The 19,855-nt window shown below is 47.2% G+C and overlaps 1 protein-coding gene across 4 annotated transcripts in view; it reads left to right on the forward strand.

Moving 5' to 3' along the window:
• Positions 1 to 19,855, forward strand: part of tmem132e (transmembrane protein 132E) — a 342,045-nt gene that overhangs the window by 260,768 nt on the left and 61,422 nt on the right. The window lies entirely within an intron of this gene.

A 19,855-nucleotide genomic window follows, 5' to 3' on the forward strand; every position in this document is an offset into this window, starting at 1 on the left:
AGGAGCGAGCTTCATTCATCTCGCTCCTCTTTATTTAGCTTCCCAGGCTGAGTCGGAGGGCTGGATGGGCCGACTGCTCATCAGCTTTTAACTGGAGGCACAATTGGTTGGCTCATTTGGCAAAGTAAGGCAATTAGAGCGGCCGGGTGAGGAGACAGAAGAGGAAGAGCGAGTGAACAAGAAGAAGACAAAGAGGGTGGAGGCAGAGCCTGCAGGACGGAGGGAACTGGAGCGCAGTGATTTAAATGGAGCCTGGGGAAGTACATTAAGGTGGGGTTGACAGGAGGACAGGTCGGCGGGCGTGAAGAGGTGAACGCAGGGACGATTACATGATTCACGCCACGTCTTTGTGTTATCAGGAGGCTGTTGTAACAACACGCTGATGATGACGACACACAGACTCACACATGCTTCCTAAATGCTATTTCTCTTCCTTCCCTTCAGTCCGGTGTGATTAATGTGACGACCTGCTGAGACGGCAGGACACCTGTTGGACAGCTGCGTCTGATGATGTCTGCTGCTCTGCTTCTGCTCTCAGGACTCTCAGTTCTGTTTGTCTTGTGTTGCTGTTACAGCAGCTGAATCACCGTTCACTGTGTTAGATGTTAGTATCTCTTTTCAAACCCGCTGCAGAGTGTCCTGTGTGTGTGTGTTGGTGGCTTATAAAGTCAGAGTTAATGATGCTGGATGGTGGAACAGTTTCTGTGCCCACGTGTTGTGAGATGGCGCTCGAGGAACACAGATCCACCGTCTCCTTCAGAAGAACTCTGCTGGTCAGCCCAGCGCTTTAAAAATAAAATGAAAACTTGCTGCCAGACTTCGACTCTCAGGTCAAGGTTGGTGTCGTGAGGGAGAGTCCAGACCGAGTGTCAAGTCTTCATTATTCTGGCTCCAGGCTAAACTCTTCAGTCCACTGTGACTCACTACAGGCTTGTAGTTCTGAGGTCCAGTCTCGCTCTCTTCTCCATGTTTTTACACTATTTTCCCTCCGATCTCGTCTTAAACGGTTGAATTAGATCTCTGTTCGTCCATCAGGAAGGAGAATTCACGATGCCTTGAAAAAGCTGCCTTACGTTTCTGGTCTAAATTCAACTCATTAAGTATTTTGGCTGAAGTGGTGACTCCACCGAACAGAACCAGCACCAGAATATCTCCCGCTCGGCTCAGTGTCTCAGGGAGGGGAGGCTTCACCTCGGCTACAGTTGGCCTCCATGTTAGAGAGCTTAAACAACCACGAGCTGCAGCTGTTGCTCACCTTCTCTGTGTTTAGAGCGACGTCCTCACATTTCAGTGGGTTTGTATGAAACATTAACGATGTCAGAGCCGGTCCATACCACCTGGGAACAAACAGCGCCGCCATTTTCTGCCACATTTCATTTCCAAGGCCGTGTTCCTGCAGCCAGGTGATCTGTGCCAAGTGTTCCAGCCGTGAGAAGCCTTCACTTGTGTCTGCTAAAGCTTTAATTAGATGCTGTTGGAATGGAAAGTGTGCTGAAGCGAGACATTGAAGGTAAATGGAGAGTAAAAGTGAATGTGTGCAGTGAATAAAAAAATGTTTAGACATGAGTTTACAGTTTAATCTCCATCGTTCGCAGCAGCTCAGGAAGACTTGTTACCGTCCTCCATGTTCACCGTGTTCAGTATGCAGAGAGAGGATCTGATATTTCATTGATTTTCAGAAGTGCTCAACCTGACATTTATATCTTCTTGAAATTAATCTGGCATCATTGTTTCTGCTCTTTGGTGAAAGGGCACAGAGACATGAGCGAGCAGCTGAAGATGGATGGAAGCAGAAGTTATATAAACTGCAGCACAATAATACAATTTTCATCAGAAGTGGGTGCCGCGGGGAAGCAGCCCCCTCATGTCCTCCACCGTCGACGGCACAGACTGAATTATTTCACTCGGCGTAGATACTGTGTGAGATCGTGAGATTCAGATTGAGTGGAAGCTCAGCGAGCGTCCATATGGAAGAGAGCTGATGCACAGATGGCTTCAGGAGGAAGTGCTGGTACTCCTGGTACGTATAGGATTTAACATCAATAAATCAATAGCAACATTTAGGTTGAGACATTTGTGTAATTATTGCCGGCGGTTGAGTTTCTTTTGTGGCAGCAGGTCAGCTTTGGTGGGAAATCTGCTGGATTGGTTTTAGAGGGAATAACTGGGAGAGATTGATTTACAGCAGCTCCTCCACAGCAGACTGAGGCTCCAATCATCAGTTTTTCATGACTCCAGAAGCTGGAAGCAGCTGATGGAAAACCTTTTTACAACATTTAGCCTCTTCAGTAAAGACAAAGACATCGCCTCGGAGCGAGTGGAGAAAAGATGGAAAGTTCATTTTGAAAGGAGCCGTCTGTTCTGCATTATCATCAGAAACAAACATCGCCGTCTCTTTGCTCGTGACGATGAATCAGTCATGAGCTGCTTCCTCATCTGTGTATGTCAATAAGTGCAATTTGCATTAATACACAGGAGTGTGTGTGTTTATGTTCCATGTCTAATCACAGTAATTCCCTTCAAGTGTAACCCGCTGACACCGACCTGCTGTGGGCTCCTGTCAGTCTGTGGCATCAACACGTTGTTCGAACATGACGTAACATTATTAATACCGTGCAGAGGAGAAGAGAAGCAGTCGTTACTGTTTATCGACTTACAGCCTCCAGATTTTCATATAATCCAGCAAATTACGTCACAAAAATAGCGACGCAGACACCGAGGATGACTTTCCTCTCTGCTCATGAAAATGAAAAACAGTTAATGAAGTGAAAAAAAATATTTAGTTTGAATGTTTTGGATTCATTTGTTTTGTGTGTTAATTTAATAAAATGGTGGATAAACATATTTCACTGGTTTACATAAGAGAGTCTGCTTAATCATGTCACAATAAGCAAAAAGAAGAGTTGTAGTTTTATTGTTTTATCTTTAACCAATCGCTCCTCAGCTCAGTCATACGCTCGTTTTAAACAATCGAGTTGCATCAAGACTTGACGAGTGTGTCGTCGTGTCCAGGAGGTCTGTAGTTGTGGTGCAGTGTATGAGTTGAGGTTCCCTTGAGCAAAGCACCACCTCCTCCACCTGCAGCATGCTGGAGGCTAACAGTCATAAACAAACTCCAACAGATATCCTGCAGTGTTGACCTTTGTCTCATGAATCTTCCTCCTGTCTTTACTGTGTGAATCGAGATCATTTGATCATTTTGTTTGATTCCTGATAAGTAGATGCATAGAGAGGAAAAGTATGGCACCTTGTTTTAAAGATAGCAGCACACGGTCACACCGTTAGCATTTTAACAAGCTGCCCACAGCGAGGCGTCGTCTGAAGCAGCCTGCGTCCCGTTCGCTCCTCACGTTTGTCCCCCTGACGAAGTTCAGTCAGTGAAAACCTGCAAACGATCCAGGAAACTCATTCAGCAGCAGCAGCAGTTAGCAGCAGCAGTTAGGAGCAGCAGCTGCAGCAGTTAGCAGCAGCAGTTAGCAGCAGCAGTTAGGAGCAGCAGCAGCAGCAGTTAGCAGCAGCAGTTAGCGGCAGCAGTTAGCAGCAGCAGTTAGGAGCAGCAGCTGCAGCAGTTAGCGGCAGCAGTTAGCAGCAGCAGTTAGCAGCAGCAGTTAGGAGCAGCAGCTGCAGCAGTTAGCAGCAGCAGTTAGCAGCAGCAGTTAGGAGCAGCAGCTGCAGCAGTTAGCGGCAGCAGTTAGCAGCAGCAGTTAGCAGCAGAGGAGGTTGTTTGGTGTGTATTTACTTTAAATATTCAGAAGATTATTTAATTTGTATCTGTGTGTATAAGTGTGTATCTGTCTGGACTAACGGAGCATCTTTACCGCAGTGTAAGTAAAGAAAGTAATTATCATTGTGCTCATTAACGAGCACATTTAAACACAACACACTGTTTAAATATGAGTTTGTTCCACTGACTCATTAGAGGTAAACTGAGCTGCTGGCTGTTAGAGGACACTCTGTCAGTACATTACTGCTCCTGTGGTGGGCTGGTGTGTTTGCTGGGAGGCTGCTGAGTCCAGGTCCACAGCTCCAGTACCGGTTCTGGTTCCATTCCTCCTCCCTGCGAGCATTCCCTGGTCACTTCTGGGAAGCTCCTCCTCACGGTGCTCCAAAGCTTCTGTGCTAACAGCATTAGTATAGACTTGAGTCAGCTAACAGGACCACTAGCTGCACGGCTAACTGAGCTAACTAGCTAACAGCAGCTACAGTTCTAGCCGGTTCTGGTTGCTCTGGTGAAATGCTGCCTGCTGACACGTCTGAGGTGCAGATGAACTTGGTGTTTCTTTGCAGTCCCTCTATCTGATCCACTTCTCTTATCGCTCTGTTATTGATCCTCACACACGTCTGTCCACAGTTTGCAGTATGTTAGGGTTGTTAGAGTTGAAAGTTTAGGTTGATTATTTTGCAGCAGTTTCTCACTAATATCAAACACATCTGCTGTATATGTTCTGCCGGGTGTGGACTGGTTAAAGCCCGACATGGTGGAGCTGCATGCCAACGAGTCAGCAAGGATGAAACGCTGTTTCACACTGTTGTACGTTGTTTGGTTCATTTTTTTCTTTCTCATATATTCTGAATCATCTTCCTGAAGTGCCGCTGGGCACTTCTCATCTATTCCACACCACACCTTACGTTTGCCTCAATCAATTTTCAGCATCTCTGTGTTCCTTACGACATGTGTTTGAACTGACTAAATGGCGAGCCTGATTGAACTGCCTGATCAGGACGGGAAATAACTGCAAGCTCTGACCAAAGGGAAGAAAGCTGAAGCCTGTCTGTGAAGGTCACACAGCAGTTTGTTCCCACTGTCCATACGGCTCATTACACAATGCAGAAACAGGATTATTGTCCCTGTCATGAACATTTCTGAGCTTCTGATTGTGGCTTCAGAAGATGAAAATAAGAACAAAATGTGTCACCCGTACTTTGGGTTTGTAAGAAGAAATGAAAGAGGATTAGGAGTGTAGTCCTGTTAGTGCAGTGAGCAGACCAGATGACTTGTGTCTCCAGGTGATGATGAGTTCCTCAAAGGAATAAAGGTCCAGATAGAGAGGCGTCCATTCAGTGTGCGGGCTGGATAATCCTTTGGTGAAGGTCAAAGAGGACACGTAGAGTTCTGTCTCTGAGGCTGTGGGAGGTTCTGTGAGGCCCGCTCACAGGTGTGACACGTCTGAACACAGTCAGTTGTTCTGGGCTGCATGTGATCAGCAACATTATCGCCAGACTCCCTTTAAAAGTGACTCAGTTTAGTGTTGAGTTAGGAGAAATGTTATAAACGTAACGCTCTTAATTGAAAATCTTGATTCTTCATTATTTGGGCCTTCTTGTGAATTCAGCAAAACCTCTCCACACAGTTCTTTCTTTGTGTGACTACATGGTGTCCATGTGTCCCAGCAGTGGACGGGTTCATGTCGTGTAGAACTTGAGTTCTGATCACAGTCGCCCCTCCTCTCCAGGCGTGATCAGCCTCTGAAACACAAGACACTTCCAGGCTGATGAATCCTCTGCCAGGAAGCTACTTCCACAGCGAGCGGGCCGCCTGGAGGCAGGCCAGCCTGCACTCCTTAGCACATAATGACAGCTGTATGGGAATGTGATTTCTTTGTAATGTCATCTTTCTCACTTCAAGGTGTCCCCCATTCTCATTTTAAGCTCTGTATGGAGAGACGTCTGGAAGGTTTAAGTCATCTCCTCGAGCGTCTCCCTCCGCCGCGGTGTTCAGGCGCTCTGCAGAGGCTCAGAGACGCCTGGATGGTGTTCAGAAGGAGCCGCTCTCCTCCTCACGCAGATTATTGGCTACTTTTGACTCTATATTCACGCTCCTGTCTTCAGGGATGTCTCTCTCTGTCTCTCTCTCTCTGTCTCTCTCTCTCTCTCTCTCTCTCTGTCTCTCTCTCTCTCTGTCTCTCTCTCTCTCTCTCTCTCTCTCTGTCTCTCTCTCTCTCTCTCTGTCTCTCTCTCTCTCTGTCTCTCTCTCTCTCTCTCTCTCTCTGTCTCTCTCTCTGTCTCTCTCTCTCTCTCTCTCTCTCTGTCTCTCTGTCTCTCTCTCTCTCTGTCTCTCTCTCTCTCTCTCTCTCTCTGTCTCTCTCTCTCTCTCTCTGTCTCTCTCTCTCTCTGTCTCTCTCTCTCTCTCTCTCTCTCTGTCTCTCTCTGTCTCTCTCTCTGTCTCTCTCTCTCTCTCTCTGTCTCTCTCTCTCTCTCTCTCTCTCTGTCTCTCTCTCTCTCTGTCTCTCTCTCTCTCTCTTCCAATTTGATATACAGTACAGGGAGGAATTCCTGCACCGAGGGGAAATGAAGGCAGATTTGCATTTGAAAGAGTGAGATCTGCAAAGTAAGGGCATGTCAGATAGCAGCGAGCGGTTCTCAGGTGTATTGCTGTCATTTGTTGCAGGATAATTGACATCTTTCAAAGCGCTGCTGCCAGCAGCACTCTGTCAGAGGAGCTGTGTTTGCCTCAGATTACCGAAGATGTTTTCAGAATCGATTGCAGGAGAGCAGAAGAAAGCTGGCTGCAGTCGGCTGTGTGGATCAGAGACGGATGGTTTCACCTGGTTCAGGTTGAGTTGTGGTTCGTCTGCAACATGACCCGTCTGAGACATCGACCGTCTGACAGAGTTACCGCTCTGACTTGAGTCAGCGCCGCAGACGGTGATCGGGTCCAGTCGCATCGTCTCAGCTTGATTCTAAGTTTCTGTGTAAAGTTAAGGAAGAAACAGACTGATAATTGATCATGCTCGACCTTTAGAGTCCACCTGAAGACATCTTCCTGATATTATCCTCATTAAGGATGCAGCTACAGTCCACATTCCATCATGTCCAAAAGCAGACACTTCTCACTTTAAACAGCTGAAGTTGACCCAAATTACAGGGAGTTAACTTCTGGTTCTGGACGTCCTTTGTGTCTGTCCTGCCAACTTTTACTGTGTGTTCTGTGTTCTGTGTACAGTTACATGAGTTTTTAGATATGCAACTTAATGTGCCTGGAAAGCTTTTCTTGTTACACACACTGATTAATCAGGAAGTGAGCGTGTCTTCAAAGACATCAACGAATATAATCTCACTGTCAGTTCTCCGAGCCTGGGACAGAACCTGCAGAACCAGCATGTGTTCTGCAGAGATATGTGTTCTTATTTAGTCGTTAAGATAATAATCCAATCATCATGTCGTGTGTTTAAGTCGTCATTCTGTATGTAAGTTAAAGTGTTAACAGCCAAACATGTTTCTGTCTCATTCTGAGTCAAACAACTTAAATCCACGTTCAGCTGAATCGTTTCAAGCTTCATCCGACGCCACGCTGTGATCTGTGTGTGTGTGTGTGTGTGCGCGTGTGTGTTTCCCCAGAGAGGGATGGCATTTCTTTAACACTGGCTTCTGTGTGGGTGAGGATCCCCAGAGAGAGCTAGTTTTACTCTGAGCTGTCCAATTTGAAACACAAGTTCCTCGGGGGAGCGTCAGGAGCTCTGACACCTCCCACAGCTTGAAAAGATCTTTGAATTTTATCTCCCAGGGTCGGCAGCATGCATCACTGTATTGTCATCGCACAGCCTCGCTATCTCACGCTCTGATGAGCGGCAGTAACCGCTTTGCTTGATCACCTTGCTGCTGCCGTGTGAGCTAACAGTTGTCCGTCGTGCCCTGAACTTTGAATATCTCCGCTCAACCTTGGCTGGAATATTATTCTAATCACTCTGTATGCAGAATGATCTGAACTCTGGAAATGTCAGCAACTAGGTTGCAGCACAGCCCCAATTTTCCTCCCTTGTGCATCTGCTGGCAGGTCTGAGCTCCACTCTCCTTATCAAATAAATTGGACAGTGGCTATTTCCCGATTGCCTCCTCAGAAAGGTTCTGGCTCACCCGAGGGTCTTCTGCTCGTGGCGCAGGCTGATGGGAAAACTACTCAGAATAATTGTCCTCCAAAAGGACGCCTTCCCAGCCAATGCTGTCGCCTCCACGCTGCTGTGTGTGTGTGTGTGTGTGTGTGTGTGTGTGTGTGTGTGTGTGTGTGTGTGCGCGCCTCCATCTGAGCCACACACACACACACACACACACAGAGCTGTGTAGTACCTCTGAGGTTATGTGTCAGGATGTGTGTTGAACACGTTCACTTCCTGCTCCGCCTGTTAGCTGAACACTGAGGGGTCGGGTCACATCTATCTGTAGAGCCGCCAGCGAATCTACGGAAGCCCTGAGGGCCAAGAGAGAAGGCAAGTTTCCTAAGTCTGATCTAAATGATTTTCTCTGTTTTTTGTTTTTGTTTTTGTTTTTACAAAAAAAATTAGCATGAAAAAAATTCCACTGGGTTTCAAACATCTACTGAAAAAATCTTCCTACTGAAATTTGTATTTAATTTTTTCCTCCTGAGTGTCTGAAATGTTTTCACAGATGGAAACAAATGATGGAATTTAGAAACATTCCCCAGGCGAGACTGTGTTTTTACACCAGATCACAAGTCGAACAGGATGATTAAGAAAATGGATGCCCAGAAAACAAAATGTTGCAGCTGACCTTCAGGGCTTCCATAGAAACATGACAGCAGTAACAAAATGAATTGCCTCCACTCTGATGTATTGATGACATCATCCGCTGATGTATTGATGACATCATTCTCTGATGTATTAATGACATCACTCCACTGCAGTCCTACAGTACGATGCTGTCAGCTGGTCAGTCCAGCACTCCTCAGTGGTTTTAGTCTTTTAATCAAACTCGTCAGGTGATGTGAGTGAACCTGAGACGAGCTGTGATGTGTTTGTCTCAGTTCACAGTTCAAGTCGCTCCACTGAGTTTTACTCTCCGTGGAAACAGTCAGGTGTTCTTCTGTGACTCTGGAGGAGTTTTAGAAACGACATCAGCACATTTGTAATGTTAGTAGTTTACATTTCTGCAGATACTGTATGTTCAGATATATGTACATGAGGGAGGTGGTGAAGCAGTAACAGCCGGGCAAGCCAGAGACCACTGTTCAAGACTGTGTTTCTACACTTGTAAACGTGACACCACTAACAGAACCAGCTACCTCAAGCTTCAACAAATCTGTGGTTTGCAAAAGTGCCATTTTCTTGATTACTGAAATCTGTTAATATTTGATATTATATTAATTAACTAGTAATATCAAACATTTACTGTTCCTTCATCTGAAATTTGTTGTTAAATTAAATATCTTTGGATTGTTACTCAGAAAATGCAATAAACAGTTTCCAGCCTTCCCTGTGAACAGTTTTCCAACATGTCATGGACCAAGCGATGGATCAGTTAGCAGCAGAGTAGTCGTGATAACAGATAGTTGCAGTGTCTGTGTAGTAAACTCAGCATTGTGATGTAACTAGAGCGAATACAAAAGGTGTTAACAGCAGGTTCAGAAGCAGACGAGGACGTCGATAGCAGCCGGTCAGTCAGCTTCATTAGATGTGTCGCTCTGAGGTTTCCTTCCCTCAGCCTGCACGCTTCACTTCAACCTGTTTCACCTCCACACAGTCTGAGCTGCAGACTGAGCGTCAGCCGAGGTCACATCATCCACAGCCTGAACATCAGAGCTTCACCTGTAGGCCAGGTGGCTGCACAGTGACTGATCAGCCAATCACATCTCTTCTGCTCCGTCACATGACCGCCCACATGTTGTTGTCTGTGTGTTGCTTTATGGTTTATTTGATTTAATACACACAGACAGAGAAGCATCTGTCTGCTGCGAGTGTTTAGAGATGTTAGTGTGAATCAGCTGTTCACTGAAACAACACATTAAATCAATGACATTAAAAACCAGTAAAGAGAGAAGAGCTGCAGGTAAAACACAACAAGTACAACATAACAACACAACTACAGCATCACATGACATCATACTGTGTGTGACTGTGTGACTGTGACTGTGTGACTGTGACTGTGTGACTGTGTGTGACTGTGACTGTGTGTGACTGTGTGTGACTGTGTGTGACTGTGACTGTGTGACTGTGACTGTGTGACTGTGACTGTGTGTGACTGTGACTGTGAGTGACTGTGACTGTGTGTGACTGTGTGTGACTGTGTGTGACTGTGACTGTGTGTGACTGTGTGTGACTGTGACTGTGTGTGACTGTGACTGTGTGACTGTGACTGTGTGTGACTGTGACTGTGACTGTGTGTGACTGTGACTGTGTGACTGTGACTGTGTGTGACTGTGACTGTGACTGTGTGTGACTGTGTGACTGTGACTGTGTGTGACTGTGACTGTATGTGACTGTGACTGTATGTGACTGTGTGTGACTGTGACTGTGTGTGACTGTGTGTGACTGTGACTGTGTGACTGTGTGTGACTGTGACTGTGTGTGACTGTGACTGTGTGTGACTGTGTGTGACTGTGACTGTGTGTGACTGTGACTGTGTGTGACTGTGACTGTGTGTGACTGTGACTGTGTGACTGTGTGTGACTGTGACTGTGTGACTGTGTGTGACTGTGTGTGACTGTGACTGTGTGACTGTGTGTGACTGTGACTGTGTGTGACTGTGACTGTGTGTGACTGTGACTGTGTGACTGTGTGTGACTGTGACTGTGTGACTGTGACTGTGAGTGACTGTGACTGTGTGACTGTGTGTGACTGTGACTGTATGTGACTGTGTGTGACTGTGTGTGACTGTGTGTGACTGTGACTGTGTGACTGTGTGTGACTGTGACTGTGTGTGACTGTGTGTGACTGTGACTGTGTGACTGTGTGTGACTGTGACTGTGTGTGACTGTGACTGTATGTGACTGTGTGTGACTGTGACTGTATGTGACTGTGACTGTATGTGACTGTGTGTGACTGTGACTGTGTGACTGTGACTGTGTGTGACTGTGACTGTATGTGACTGTGACTGTGTGTGACTGTGACTGTGACTGTGTGTGACTGTGACTGTGAGTGACTGTGACTGTGTGACTGTGTGTGACTGTGACTGTATGTGACTGTGTGTGACTGTGTGTGACTGTGACTGTGTGTGACTGTGTGTGACTGTGACTGTGTGACTGTGTGTGACTGTGACTGTGTGTGACTGTGACTGTATGTGACTGTGACTGTGTGACTGTGACTGTGTGTGACTGTGACTGTGTGACTGTGTGTGACTGTGACTGTATGTGACTGTGTGTGACTGTGTGTGACTGTGACTGTGTGTGACTGTGTGTGACTGTGACTGTGTGACTGTGTGTGACTGTGACTGTGTGTGACTGTGACTGTATGTGACTGTGACTGTATGTGACTGTGTGTGACTGTGACTGTATGTGACTGTGACTGTGTGTGACTGTGTGACTGTGTGTGACTGTGACTGTGTGACTGTGTGTGACTGTGACTGTGTGTGACTGTGACTGTGTGTGACTGTGTGTGACTGTGACTGTGTGTGACTGTGACTGTGTGTGACTGTATGTGACTGTGTGTGACTGTGTGTGACTGTGACTGTGTGTGACGTGATTACAAAGATCAGATTCTCACAAAAAACACAATTAACATTAAATCTGTCACACAAAACTCTGCATGATTCATGCTGTCAGTTTTATGTTAGCTGTGTTTCTGGTGTTGGACGGTGATGATTATTACAGATATGAGATCGTTATCTGCTGACAGCATTTATCTCCGTTAGAGAACACGGTTCTGGCTGGTCCTTTGCATCACATAATGACAGCTGGATTGTGTATTTGTCTCTCTGAATGACTGTGAGTCCTCTGGACGGCCTCGCAGGTTCTGAACGATCCAAACAAGACGGTCCCTGTGTTTCCTGGCCGGTGGTTCTTGGAATCACTGCAGCATGCGGCGAGCTCTCCTGATGTCGTGTCCTGACTTCACCTTCCTCTCTCTCATTAGCATTTGTTCATCAGGATGAGAAAGTGTCCCAAAATAACCCAAATCAGAGGCTGAAAATCAGCAGTGTCAAGCGCTGTTAACGACGGCCTGTGGTCTGTGAGCGCAGATTGCTCACAGCAGCTTGAATCACCTGAGGGAGACCAAGTAAAGCCCTCAACTCTTTCAAGGGGAAACCCGCCGCGAGACCCACAGCAGCCTTTTCATCTGCTGCAGACAAACAGCCTCTGTTTTCAGGCCAGTAATTGAGTTCTAGGATCCAGTCAAAGCAAGCAGGAACACGACAGAGATTTCCACTTCTAAGATACCTAAACTTAAGAGGAAGCCGTTAAAAGCCTTTCCTGCACACTGTAATTATGTTGTCCCGTTCTTTGCCATAGCAACAGACATCAGTGGAGATCTTCCTCGTGGCTGTGAATATTTGTTCAGCACACCAGAAACATCCTGTGTTTTGCCGTTCCCTGTCGCGGGGCCGCTCTGCACACGGTCGACACGCAGCCTCGTTAGATCAGCAGTTATCAGGATCCGTCCATGCAGCTCCTCATCAGAACAACTAAATGATTGTGCTGCCTTCCTCTCCTCTTTTCTCCTCTACTGAATTGTCAGATGAGGCTGAGTCCTGACCACTGGGCCATGCTGAGCCGCACATCGTTGCCTGTTTTGGTTTGAGTGAGAAATGACTGAGTTAGTGTGCTGACGACGTCCCCGTCGGGCCGAGCCCTCTCGCGTGGCCCGGCCGCTCTGTTTACTGTTCGACGCTCTCGTAATGAGCATTCGGTCTTTTTTGCAGCCAAGTGAACATCTGTGGCGAGGGCGGCTCCGCTCTTCATCACTGACAGTGTTGTGCAGCTCACATATTGACGCTGACACCTCTCTTGTCTCTGGGCCATAAAGATGAGCACACTGCATGATTTTGTGCTGAGGCCAAACATTCCGGCGCCGCCTGCTCATGTTGGAGTTAGCGAGGCTGTTCTGGGATCTGAGGGACCCGTGAGGCACGACAATTGTCATCATGCAGCCAAAATAGACTGTGGAGCTGTACAGTTTTAAAAAGTCACAGTTTTCATCATGTAGGCATCAAGCGCGTAAAGTTTGTCTGTTTGAGATGCTAAGAGCTCGTTACAGCTGCAGCTCACACAAACTGTCAGCTGTCACAGAGTCTCATCACTGAATCAAGTGATCGTCTTTGTTTCCGTTCTGTTTTCACTTCACTACTGCAGCTTTCTCTCCTTCTTCCCAAGTAAATGAAGAACAGATAACATCACTTCATGTGGAGCCGAGTTCTCACATTCCCTCCACAGCCACAGAGATGTGTTCCTGTAACGTCTGGCTGACAAAGCGTGTTCCCTCCTGTGTCGGCCTCTCCACGCGCTCCGGTTGGCTGATCAGGCAGCACAGAACCCAGGCGGCGGCCCGGCTCCGGCTCCTCCACCGCTGGAGAGAAGTGAAGCAGGAAGAAGGAGCGCTGGATGATTTAGATGTGTTAGTGGAACATTATGAGGATATCTTTTGCTCAGGCGCCCTCAGAGGAAAGTCTCAGCTCGGCGAGAAGTCTTCCTTCATGAGTTTGTTTGTCCAGCTGTGAACCTGCACTGTGCTGAATATTTCAAGAGAGACGATGTGAAGATATAAAGTCACAACCACCATCCTGAGTCCTGAGATGTTGTTGGTTTGTTTCTCTGAATCATTAACGTTCACTGAGTCATGAAGTCTTAATGAGTCTCATCACTTGTCATGTGATGGCACGCTGTGTATGAGACACCGTCGGTGTTCTTCAGTCTCACCATGTTTGGACTCTGAATAGAGACACACAGTGTGTTCTGCAGGTTCTGTTCTGACCTGAACCATCATACAACACTGTCAAGAGTCTGCATCCATACAGAGTCAGAACACACTGATCGAAGGAGTTAATAGATCACTAATGTGGACTTTTGATTATCTGACCTCAGGTGGACCATGAAGTTAAGTTACTTCACATGGTTGTTAGAGATGAGCGATGGTGAGTCATACAGTCCAGATGGAGGCGCCTTCATTGTCTGTGTTTCATGCACAGCTTCAGTTTATCTGTTCATTCATTTTACGAAGCTTCATGTGAAGCTGTGAGAGCTGCAGGTGCAAATAAACCTCTCTGACTGTGAAGCTTGAGGCTGTTAACAAGAGCCGGTCACATTGTTTACCGTCCTCCATTTAAATGACTCTGTTCTGATGTCGCTGGAGGAATGAAATGATTAATTTCCAGCGCGAGGTCGACTGAACGGTTCAGTGAAGTTCTGAGAACCAGCGGCGAACCTTTCGTGCCTCTGAAGGAGCTCCTGTAAACACGACACGCTGGGCGGAAACATCGCGCACGGCCGAGTATGTAATCGAATCACATGTCATTGGTCACGTAAAAGCTCCACATCCACAAGGACAAATAAAAATGTGCACTTACTCTGAATTATACATATCTTCATGGATGGAAATTGTTGTGTCTGCAGCAGCACAAGTGGCAAAGTTTCTGTAAAGTGCCTCCTCAGAGGAACTAATGGAGCTTCTGCCTGCAGATGAGACGGGAAAATGACTCTGCTGGCCAAATTTAGCTGCCGGGGAGAGGCTCCGATTCTGCCGGAATGCAAAAGGGAGTGCAGCTAATGCCTCCGAGACGTTCAAGTGCTGACATTTTAGTTGTTTATTTACTTTTCTGCCTTCGTCTGTGCATGGCTAAAGGGACAGCGGCAGAGCCCGCCTCCATCCATCAGGGCCTCGCTCACCGACAGCGGCACTACAAGCGTTCTGTGGGCTGTCGTCACCTCCATCCCGCCATCAAATGTTTGTTTACGACGTCCCACGCGGCAGCAGAACACGCCACCAGTGACTGCCAAATACCAATCTGTGCAGGCCGACACGCGGAGAGGGAGGTCCTGGTCCATTCATCTGATGATTTCACCAGGGGGTTCTAGTCAGGCACTGATGAAACACACAAACCTGAGGGAGATGTTTGGGTCGGTAAAAAAAAAGAGCAGAGGGAAGCGGAGGGAGCGGTCCAACGAGAAGCTCACGTCAGAAACACATTTTGTTGGTGTGCTGGCAGAGTTTCACATCCAGTCTGACCTTTCATGGTGAGCAGAGACGGGACGACTGACTGATATCCAGCCGAGGGAAGGACGCTGTTGATGGTTCTGCTGCTGGTTCTCTTCTACAAGCGTTTTAAAACTGTCCTCAATGAATCGGCAACAATTTGTCTCATCCTAAAAAGTCATGTGACATTTTACAGCCTGAAGTTCTGCTGCAGCTTCTCTAATGACGAGTTCTGCTTCATCATATCAGTCATGTTTCTGTGCTTTAATGTCCTTCTGCTGCATTAATATTAACTAACGATGAACACCGGACCAGAGAACGTGATGTCGTCGTGTTAAAACACGTCTGAAGTTTTATGACATGAAATGTGATAATTCCTCATTTCCCTGTCAGATCTCTTTAGAATGTTTGGAAACATTCAGGAAAATAAATGTGATTTTAAAAAGCCCCCAAAAGAATAAAAAGAATGAATATAGATATCAGTTAAGACCAATTAAGAAATATCACATACATTGTTATTTCTCTTTTCACATTTGTTCATTCTCATTTCATTTTCTCCCACGTTTATTTCAACAAACTTATTTATTTCACTTTTACATTTCAGCTCCCAGTGAAAGTGTAATAATTTAATATAAAACATATCAAAGTAGAAATTGGATAATTGATGCCTGTGTTTAGTTCTGTTAATATAAATAAACGTTTTACTGATCATCCACAAATCTCAGCAACAACCTCATTAATCAAAGGAATATTAAGATAAGTCAGAATAATAGTAGAAGTCCTCGGCTCCTCTTCAGCTCCACGTCGACGCCGTCTGGAAGCGTCAGCTGATGTGTCGAGTGAATGTTTCCAGTGAAAGAGTTCCAGCGAGCTTTTATGTTTCATACTCACAGAATGTTTCATCATTGTTGGGTTGGGTTACAGACGAGCGGGCCGGACACCAGGACCGGTTCCTCTAATGATAGTGAAGCGGTCCGTTTGGATCTTCACACCAACACTGAAATACTGAGGGTCAGAGCGAGCTCAGGTCCAGTTTAACAGGAGCTGCAGTCATTCTGGACCGGGTCCTCACAGGAGGTCCGGTCCACTGAAGGCGGGATCAGTTGGAGCATCTCTGTAGTTCAGAGTGTCTGAGAAGCAGAAAAAGTCCCATCATGCATCTGTGTCTCGCATGTCTGGGCAGCGAAGATGGACGTGCTCAGACATGCAGCGTCACAAGGACGCCTCCTCACACCTCCTCTGCTGCCTGATGCCTCCTCACACCTCCTCTGCTGCCTGACGCCTCCTCACGCCTCCTCTGCTGCCTGACGCCTCCTCACACCTCCTCACACCTCCTCTGCTGCCTGACGCCTCCTCACACCTCCTCACACCTCCTCTGCTGCCTGACGCCTCCTCACACCTCCTCACGCCTCCTCTGCTGCCTGACGCCTCCTCACACCTCCTCACACCTCCTCTGCTGCCTGACGCCTCCTCACACCTCCTCACACCTCCTCTGCTGCCTGACGCCTCCTCACGCCTCCTCACGCCTCCTCACGTCTCCTCTGCTGCCTGACGACTCCTCACACCTCCTCTGCTGCCTGACGCCTCCTCACACCTCCTCACGCCTCCTCACACCTCCTCATGCTTCCTCTGTTGCCTGACGCCTCCTCTCACCTCCTCTGCTGCCTGATGCCTCCTCACACCTCCTCACGCCTCCTCACACCTCCTCACGCCTCCTCTGCTGCCTGATGCCTCCTCACACCTCCTCTGCTGCCTGACGCCTCCTCACACCTCCTCTGCTGCCTGACGCCTCCTCTCACCTCCTCTGCAGCCTCACACCTCCTCTGCTGCCTGACGCCTCCTCACACCTCCTCTGTTGCCTGACGCCTCCTCACACCTCCTCTGCTGCCTGATGCCTCCTCTCACCTCCTCTGCTGCCTGATGCCTCCTCACACCTCCTCACGCCTCCTCACACCTCCTCACGCCTCCTCTGCTGCCTGATGCCTCCTCACACCTCCTCACGCCTCCTCACACCTCCTCATGCTTCCTCTGTTGCCTGACGCCTCCTCACACCTCCTCTGCTGCCTGACGCCTCCTCACACCTCCTCTGCTGCCTGACGCCTCCTTGCACCTCCTCTTTGAGGAGCGCTGAGGAACCACCTGCAGGAGAAAATCTACTTTAATCAGGATGATACAGGAAGTGTGTATCTGAGATATTCTATATTTTTATTATTGTCGACAAATCCCAACAACCATGATATTGACGGTGTAACACAGTGCTGATCATTAAGGTCCTGTATGTGATGGTGATTATATTAGTGCATCACAAATGTGTTTATTGTTAGATTACAGACTTTTAAATACAGTCTACAAACATGTCGTCTTATCAGCACGTAGGCCTGATAGAGTTACTGACTTACTGTTTCCTGCTGTTTATCACAGCCACATTAATGTAAAGCGTCTCCTGGTTCTCTGTTTTCTGTGAACATCACCTCCAGCGTCTCTACATGTTCACAGCGATCAGCAGCAGCCGCGTCTCAGAAACTTTCAAGTTTGAGGTTAAAAAGTCGTCAGACAAAGAAAATGACGCGGCACTTTTTTAATAGCAGTGATTAGCATGCTACAGTAACATCTTACCTCAGCATTAGATGCTTTTTGTTGGATCTCTGCTATAATTATCTGGCTTACTCATCTCTTCTGTTGGAACGCGGCTCTACTGTTTGTATTAATTACAGAGCGCTGCAGCTGGAACAAAGAGCTGCTGTGTGACTTCACACTGAGCCGTTTGGACCCGACTCGGTCTCATTGTTTGTTCGAAACACTTGGTGTTAATCAGAAGGAACCTGCTGTTGTTAACGGCGTACGAGCAGCTATATTTATCACCTCGCGGCTCATTCTCACCTATAGGAATAAACCTGTTCAGCAGCTGCAGCTTCACATTTATAATCTGCTGTGTGATTTTTCACCAGCGTCCCATTAAAGAGTCCGTCCCCGTCCGGTCCGTCCCTCCTGTCGAGAAAAACCTCAGAATGTTAACTGGGGAGATAAACAGCACAGATATCAGAGTGCTTGAGATGACTGATAAGATTGCAGCTTGTGATCTGAGGGTGAGGGTCTGTCACTCGAGAGAAGCCGCCTCGTGTACGGAGGCCATTACAGCGCCGGGAGATGTGTAAGTGGTTATTGACGTTTCTGGAGGAAGGAGTTGGATGAGAGTCCTGCAGCAGAGCATGTAGGAGGATGAGCTCAGAGAGGACGGCGTCCAGCTCCACACTGGACGTATCATAATCAGATCATATGGAGCTGTGTGACTCAGCCAATCACAGACTTTGTTTTAATCTCAAAGTGGACACGAGGATCTCCACATCTGAACTCGCTGATCGTATTCGATCATCTTCACACCTGATCACCAGCAGAGTCATCTGCAGCGTACCAACACTCATTCACAGTCCTGCAGAATAGTTTTCTGTCCACTCCTTGAACTGATCCATCCCAGCTCCCGTACTTCCTCAGATTAATCCCACACAGTGCTCAGTTACAGTCCATACTGTTAAAATCATCATTTATTGTAGAGATTTAAAGTGATCAAAGTCTAAAAATGCATTTTTCACACTCGCTCTCATTACGATGTGGAAATATTCCAGTTGGTGGCGGTTGTGCCCGCGGGGACATTTTCTTCAAATGTCTTCAATAAATACTCTTAAAAAGGGTCATTAAGGACAAATTAAAGTCCTGGGAGCTGTGGTTTGATTTAATCCTGGTGTGCATATTTTATTTATTAACAGCAGCCAGTTAGATGAGATTACAGCGTGCGGCCTGGCAGCTGACATCATCTCTGCCAGCAAGTGTCATAAATGGGTCATGAGGACACGAGAGCTGCAGAGAGAGACGGACCAGAGACATGATGACCAGGAGGCTGTTAAAGGGACAGTTCACCAGAAAAGTACAGTTCACTCGTGATCGTCTCATTTCTGCTCGTGCTGATGGAGACATGTAGCTTCACAGTAACACTCAGATGGGCTCCGTGCTGACATGTAGCAGCTACTGTGAAGTAAACCGCTCAGACATTTACTGTATAATGTTCCATCAGCATGAGGGAGGAGGTGATGACTGGAGTTTACTTTTTGTTTCTATAACTTACTTTTTAAATCAGATGGACGTTCAAATCAAAATGTCTGTCGGTTCTGTGGCCACTTCATGGTGTTGGACATTTTAGCATCCGACTTCATTCGGGCAGAACCAACGGGCGGCTCAGAAGCGCGTCCTGATACGTGTTGACCCAAAGCTCTCCTGTTTAACAGTCCGTCAGCTGACTGCCAGGCTAATAGGTGTTGCCATGGCAGAGGCGTCTGTGTGGAATGAGTTGGTAATGGCTGTGTGGTGGCTGAAGTGGCTCACGCTGCCTCTCCAGCAGCAGCAGCAGGACTCACACACACTCACAGAAACTGGGTGTGTGTTCTTGCTGGTTATTGCTGTACAGACGCTCTTTCATTAATCAGCATTAACAGTGTTGAGTGTGGAGGCGCGTCATGCAGCGCTCTCCCGGGCAACGCTTCAACCTCGCTCATTTGTGGTGCAGAAATGAAGCGCCGTGGTTGAAAAAGGACGGCCTGATTAAAAACATTGGTTCTGCACAATATGCAGCTCTGTAATAAAGATTGTGATTAATTTGTCCGGGCTTCATAAGCTGCTGGTGAGTTAGGTAATGAAGCTAAACACCAGTTTTACTCATCAGGGTTTCATCCTCACCAGGAAATGTTTCTGCCCTACAATAATGTGTAATTATCTCCTCTTATGATCAGTGTTTTTTTACAAGCTCCAGTAATCAAGAAGCAACTGGGTCAGCTCATTTAGAGAGAGTCTGAGGGCATAACGTGCTCGTCTCACATCAAAGAGCGCCGCTGATCTTCAACATTACATATTTCTGTTTCATCTCCTCTGACAGCGCTGGATCACGTAATTACTGTACTTTCTCTGATGTGCAGGATTTGATGAAAGAAGACAATAAGAGGTGCAATAAC

This window comes from Acanthopagrus latus, chromosome 13 (genome assembly GCF_904848185.1).
Source record: "Acanthopagrus latus isolate v.2019 chromosome 13, fAcaLat1.1, whole genome shotgun sequence".
Lineage (NCBI taxonomy): Eukaryota > Metazoa > Chordata > Actinopteri > Spariformes > Sparidae > Acanthopagrus > Acanthopagrus latus.